This window comes from Monodon monoceros, unplaced genomic scaffold (assembly GCF_005190385.1).
Source record: "Monodon monoceros isolate NGI ecotype Baffin Bay Population unplaced genomic scaffold, NGI_Narwhal_1 Super_Scaffold_4, whole genome shotgun sequence".
In the NCBI taxonomy this organism is placed as follows: Eukaryota; Metazoa; Chordata; class Mammalia; order Artiodactyla; family Monodontidae; genus Monodon; species Monodon monoceros.
Window position 1 is genome coordinate 10,182,147 of NW_021703781.1, and position 6,049 is coordinate 10,188,195.

The 6,049-nt window shown below is 42.1% G+C and overlaps 1 non-coding gene across 1 annotated transcript; it reads left to right on the top strand.

Moving 5' to 3' along the window:
- On the top strand, nt 1-135 carry LOC114883522. The gene has a single exon (XR_003790615.1). It is a non-coding gene; the product is annotated as a small nucleolar RNA SNORA61 (small nucleolar RNA).
- The last annotated feature ends 5,914 nt before the right edge of the window (nt 136-6,049 follow it).

A 6,049-nucleotide genomic window follows, 5' to 3' on the forward strand; every position in this document is an offset into this window, starting at 1 on the left:
ACTCTACCCGGTCCCCTTTCCCATTAGATCTGAACACTGCTCTTAGTGGTCATAAAGGGAGGAATAGTAGGAATGAAGCTGTCCTCACAGTGCTTGTAGTCTGCTATATAGCATGTGGGCTAGTTTCAAACAAGGTGTAATTCAATTAGAACTTGTTTCCTCCTCCCCTGTAAAATGGCATAATCTTAGGCTTAAAGGGAGGCTGTATGTGAAGCTTGGGCAGTTGGTACAGTGATTGCTGACTGGTATTTCTGTATTTGGGAGGGATTTATCAATGGCTTTCTTGACTCTTGATTGAAAGTGTTCCTTTTTCCTAAGATCTGTTACCAGTAAAGCTGCATTCATCTGTGACTGTGGATCTATAGAGTTGGGAGGGAAACTTTATGGGAAGACACAAGCTAAGAGATAATAGGCTCTTTTATGTGGAAACCTTGACCTTTTGTGGGGTTTTTTGTTGTTGTTGTTAATGTTGGTACCTGGCATATAAGTGAACCAATAAAAGACTCCTGGATGTAAAAAAGAAAGAAAGAAATAGAACTCCACCTTTTTTCTTATGACCCTTTGTGTGATCCCGATCATCACAGCTCCCCTCATCACTGTCTTGAATTTTATGTTTGTCAATTACTTGCTTTTCTTTATAATTTGACTAAAATTGTATCCCACAGAAAAATGTATTGAATAGTTTTGCATGTCTTTGGATTCTGTATATGTTGTTTTCATACTTTATGTTTTCTTCTGTGCCTTTCTTTAGTTAAGACCTTGTCTTAACCTTGCCTTAAGACCTTGTCTTAACCTTGTCTGTTGTCTTAACAGGAGTATTCCAAGACCAAGCGTAAAGCTATAGTAATTTTTGCTGTTTTATTTATTTATTTATATAAATAAATAAATTTATTTATTTTCAGCTGCGTTGGGTCTTCGTTGGTGCGCGCGGGCTTTCTCTAGTTGCGGCGAGCAGGGGCTACTCACCGTTGTGGTGCGCAGGTTTCCTGGACTAGGGCTCGAACCCATGTCCCCTGCATTGGCAGGTGGATGCTTAACCACTGCGCCACCAGGGAAGTCCCAAGTTTTGCTGTTTTATAGTATTCCATTTAGTAAGTGGTCAACAACTTATTTCTCCAGTATTCTGTTAAGGGACTTATATGTAGGTTGTTTCCAGTTTTTGGTATTATAAACAGTGGTGCTTTGAGTCAGCACATATCTTCTGGGGCACATGTGCCAGACTTAGTTTTGGGTTCTATACATGTAATGCAATGTCATGTCATTGCATGAGGGATATTGCTCTACTGTTCTTTTTTTATGTTTTTGGGTTTGGTATAAGGGTGTACCTGACCTCATTAAATGAGTTGGGGCAGTGTTTCCTCCTCTTCCACTTTCTGAAAGATATTGTTTAAAGTTGGTTTTAATTCTTCTCTAAATATTTGGCATAACTTTTCAGCAAAACCATCTGGCCTAGAGATTTTGGGGAGAGTTTTTAAATTCAATTTTTAATTTATTATTTATTTATTAAAAAAATCTAAGTACAGTCACTATTATATGTTTACAGCTCATTTTTAAATGAATTTATTTATTTGTTTTTGGCTGTTCTGGGTCTTTGTTGCTGCATGCGGGCTTTCTCTGGTTGCAGCAAGCGGGGGCTACTCTTCGTTGTGGTGGGTGGGCTTCTCATTGTGGTGGCTTATTTTGTTGCAGAGCACGGGCTCTAGGCGCGTGGCTTCAGTAGTTGTGGCACACAGGCTTCAGTGGTTGTGGTGCACAGGCTTAGTTGCTCCGTGGCATGTGGGATCTTCCCGGACCAGGGCTTGAACCAATGTCCCCTGCATTGGCAGGCAGATTCTTAACCACCGTGCCTCCAGGGAAGTCTGCAAATTCAATTATTTAATAGTTATAGGGCTGTTCAAATTATCTATTTCATATTGGGGGAGCTGTGGTAGTAGCTTTTTGAGGAGTTGGTACATTTCATCTAAGTTGCCAAATTTATGTGAGTAGAGTTCTTTATAGTTTTCCCATATTACCCTTTGAGGTTGTTTTGTCAAAATTGGAATATTTTCGGTCATTATTTGTTTGGATACTTTCCAGGCCCACACTCTTTTTTTTTCCCTCCTGGGATCCCATGATGTGAACATTAGCTCTTTTGTTATAGTCCCACAGGTTCTGGAGGCATTGTTCACTTTTGATGCTCTATTTTCTCTCTCATTCAGATTGGATAATTTCTATTGTTCTTTATTCAAGTTCTCTGACATTCCCCCCTCTGTTGGCTCCATTCTGCTTTTGAGCCCATCTAGTGAGTTTTTAATTTTGGTAATTACATTTTTCAGTTCTAGAATTTTTACTTGGTTCTTTAAATCTTCTGTTTCTTTGATGAGTTGTACCTTTTCACTTGTTTCAAACATGTTCATAATTGCTCATTGAAGCATTTTTGTGATGGCTGCTTTAAACTCCTTGTCAGATATTCCAAATATTGGTGTTCATGTCTTCTGGTTTCCTTTTTTTTTTTGCCACGCCACGTGGCTTGTGGTATCTAGTTCCCTGATCAGGGATCAAACCCAGGCCCCCTGCATTGGGAGTGTGGAGTCTTATCCACTGCACCACCAGGGAAGTCCCTGATGATATTTTTTGATGCTGGACACTTTCAGCATTTTCATGAGACTCTGGCTCTTACCCAAATCTGCTCTTTTTAGCAGGTTTTCTCTGACACCACACTGGCAAAGGAAAGGGAGATGCTACCTCATTACTGCCAGGTAGGGTGGAAGTTCAGGTTCTCCATTCGGCTTCTGTTGACTGTCTGGGGATGGGCAATGGGAGAGGTGCCTCATTCTAGGGAACTGGGGCGACTGTCAGGTTCTCTACTGGACCTTCAATGACAGCAGCTTGGCTGGGAGGGTGAGATGTGTGTGTTGCAGCCTGGTGAGGGGAAGTCTAGGCTTCCTGTTGGGCCTTGGCTGACATGGGTGAGGGTGGCATCACACTTTTTTTCTGTGGAGCTTGGCTGGAGTAGGGTGGCTATTGTCTAAAAGTTTTGTCTTACAAGGCTGCCCCTTTCCTCATCCTTTGGCTCAGAAGAGCAGGCTTCTCTTAGCACCCATTGATGTTTTCAGACTGCTGCCTTCTCAAACACCCAGTGTAGAATACATGAGGCAAAAAGAAAACCCAGGAGCCCAATGTCATGTCATTTCTTGGGCCCCAAGATCCCTTCTTAGTCTGCTGTTTTCTCTCCACCTTGTTATGTTTATTTATATAATATTCAGGATGTTTAGCTGTATTTAATGGGAGGAATATGAAGCGCACCTTCTTTATCTTGTCCTGAACTGGAAGCTTTGCCTTCGGTTTTGAAAGGTATTTTTGCTGTCTCTGAAATTAGAGTCTGACAGTTTTTTCTTTCAGGACTTTAAAGATGTCATTCCACAGTCTTCTCTGTTGTATTGTTTCCGGTGAGAAATTTGATGTCATCCTTATGTATGTTCTTTATTTAACATGTCTGTTTTTCTGGCTAAGATTTTTTTTAAATCACTTGTTTTGAGCAATTTGATTCTGATGTTATTTGGTGTCTTTTTTGTGTGTTTCTTTAGGTTAGGGTTCATTGAGCTTCTTGGAACTGTAGGTTTATAGGTTTTTTTAAGTGTGGAAAGTTTTAGGCCATCATTTTGTTACCGAACAGAGTTCGTGTGCCTGATGCACAGTGAGGCCAAACAAATCAAAATGTTGGAGTTTGGAGCAGGGAAAGGTTTATTGCAGGACCAAGCAAGGAGAACGGGTGGCTAATGCTCAAAAGCCCTGAACTTCCCTATGGTTTTAGGGGAGAAGTTTTTATAGGCAAAATTTGGGTGAGGGCTGCAGGGTGTGTGACTTTTTTGATTGGTTGGTGGTGAGGTAGCATAGCTGAAATTCAGTGTTTGTGCGCTGGTACCGAATTGAATCTTGGAGACAGAGTTTTGGGCAAAGTACAAAAGAATAGCTTTATTGCTTTGCCAGGCAAATGGGGCCACAGCAGGCTAATGCTCTCAAAACTGTGTGTCCAACCCAGAGGTGGTAGTGAGGAGTTTTATAGTAATGGTTCACAGAGGAGGGCGTGATCAGCTTGTGGACGTTCTTCTCATTGGTTGGTGGTGAGGTAATTGGGAGTCAGCATCATCAAACTTCTGGTTCCAACCGGTCTGGGGTCTACCGTGCTTGTGGGCAGCATACCATTAACTTCTTCCACCTGGTGGGGGTTTTGGTATCTGCAAAACAGCTCAAAGATATTGTTACGTGTATCCCTTGATGGGGAACCAGGACCCTGCCCCAAGGCTGCACTATTGTTTCTTGACTGCTCCTCCCTTGTCTGAATCCCCTCCCTTCCCTGATTAGCAGTTGTTTGAACCTGCCCTTTGGAACTCAGGGAAGGTCATGGAGGCTGAATGAAGCCTATTTCCTACAAATAAGAAATGGGGGACACAGAAAGACTTTTGTGCCTGGGAACCCACAGAGTCCTGCTCAGTTACAAAACCAGAACCAAGAGTTTAGAGTAAAGAACATCATCCACCTGGAGTCTGAAGTTCATCCCCTGCCCCCCCAGCTGCGCCACGTGGCTTGTGGGATCTTAGTTTCCCAATCAGGGATTGAATCCATGCCCCCTGCAGTGGAAGCAAGGAGTCCTAACCACTGGACCGCCAGGGAACTCCCCCAGAACCTGTCTTCAGCAAATTAAAATAAGAATCATCTGCAAAACACGTAAAATGCAAATTCCTGGGTGTCTCAGCAGGTCAACAAGAAGCTCAAATGAAATATTGATTGTAATTTGAGAAATACCAATGAGACTATCAGAAAGACCAATTTAATGAAGAATCAGCAGGCTCCTAGGAGATATATTCTCTCGTTTTAGGACGGATTTTTTTTTTTTTTTTGGTGTGGACCATTTTTAAAGTCTTTATTGAATTTGTTACAATATTGCTTCTGTTTTTTGTTCTGTTTTTTTTGGCCCCAAGGCATGTGGGATACTAGCTCCCTGACCAGAGATTGAACCTGCACTCCCTATGTTGGAAGTCGAAGTCTTCTACTGGACAGCCAAGGAAGTCCCTAGGACAGATCTTAATATATGAATGGAGATTGGGGTTATCTACCAGGAGTAGAGCCATACCAGATAGATCTTTAGCTAGTCCTATCTGAAAAAGTGGTTGTTGATCTGGTATAGTTGAGAGGGAAGGCTGGCAATTTTCCCCTTAGAACATTTGGCTTTTGTAGACACTTTGATTGTCATGACTACGGGCAGTACTATTGGTATTCAGTGGATAGAGCACAAGGTTGCTGCTACACATACATTGTGCAGGATAGTCCCCCAAACAAAAAAATTATCTGGTCCCAAGTGTCAATTTTGCTGCTGTTGAGAAAGCCTACTCTAAATCCTGTGTTACCTGAAAACTGGGTTCTCCTCTTGGTGGGTGTTGAGCCAAAAGACACAACCAAGCCAAAGATTGGGAGAAGGAAGGATTTATTACTTGCAGCAAGTGAGGAGAACACCGGGGATCTTTCCCAAAGCAGTGTCCCCCTAAACAGCAAAACTGGGAAAGTTTTAAGCTAAGGGTACATGCATATCCTTGAAGGGACTTGAACAGGTGAATTCGGCATAGAGTTGGGAAACAGGGTGAGAAAGTCCAAACTTTAGTTAATTGAAGTTGTGAAGGTCAGAAAAGGTCAACATCATCATCCCTTAGGTTCCAGTTGATCTGGTGGTTGAGCTCTCAAGCAGGGTTTAAATTCAGCAAAGCAGTTCAAGAAAGTGCCTCAAGCTAATCTTTGTCATTGAAACAGAACTGGGAGTCTTTGCAACTGATTTACTATCTTTGCTATTGTTATCTCTCTTGCCTGATAACAGGTTGTTCTTTTGTTCCCTTAAATCATTACTGAGACCTGTTCAAGGGCAAGCATTGTGGCCAGGCTTAGATTCCAAAATGGCTTAGGCCAAAAATGGCTTCTCTTATGACAAGAAAGCCATGCCTAGTTCTTTTTCTCCTGGGATCCCCTACCCAATCTTCTTACACCTGGACTAAGAAAAGATCTTGGAATAAAGAGAAGA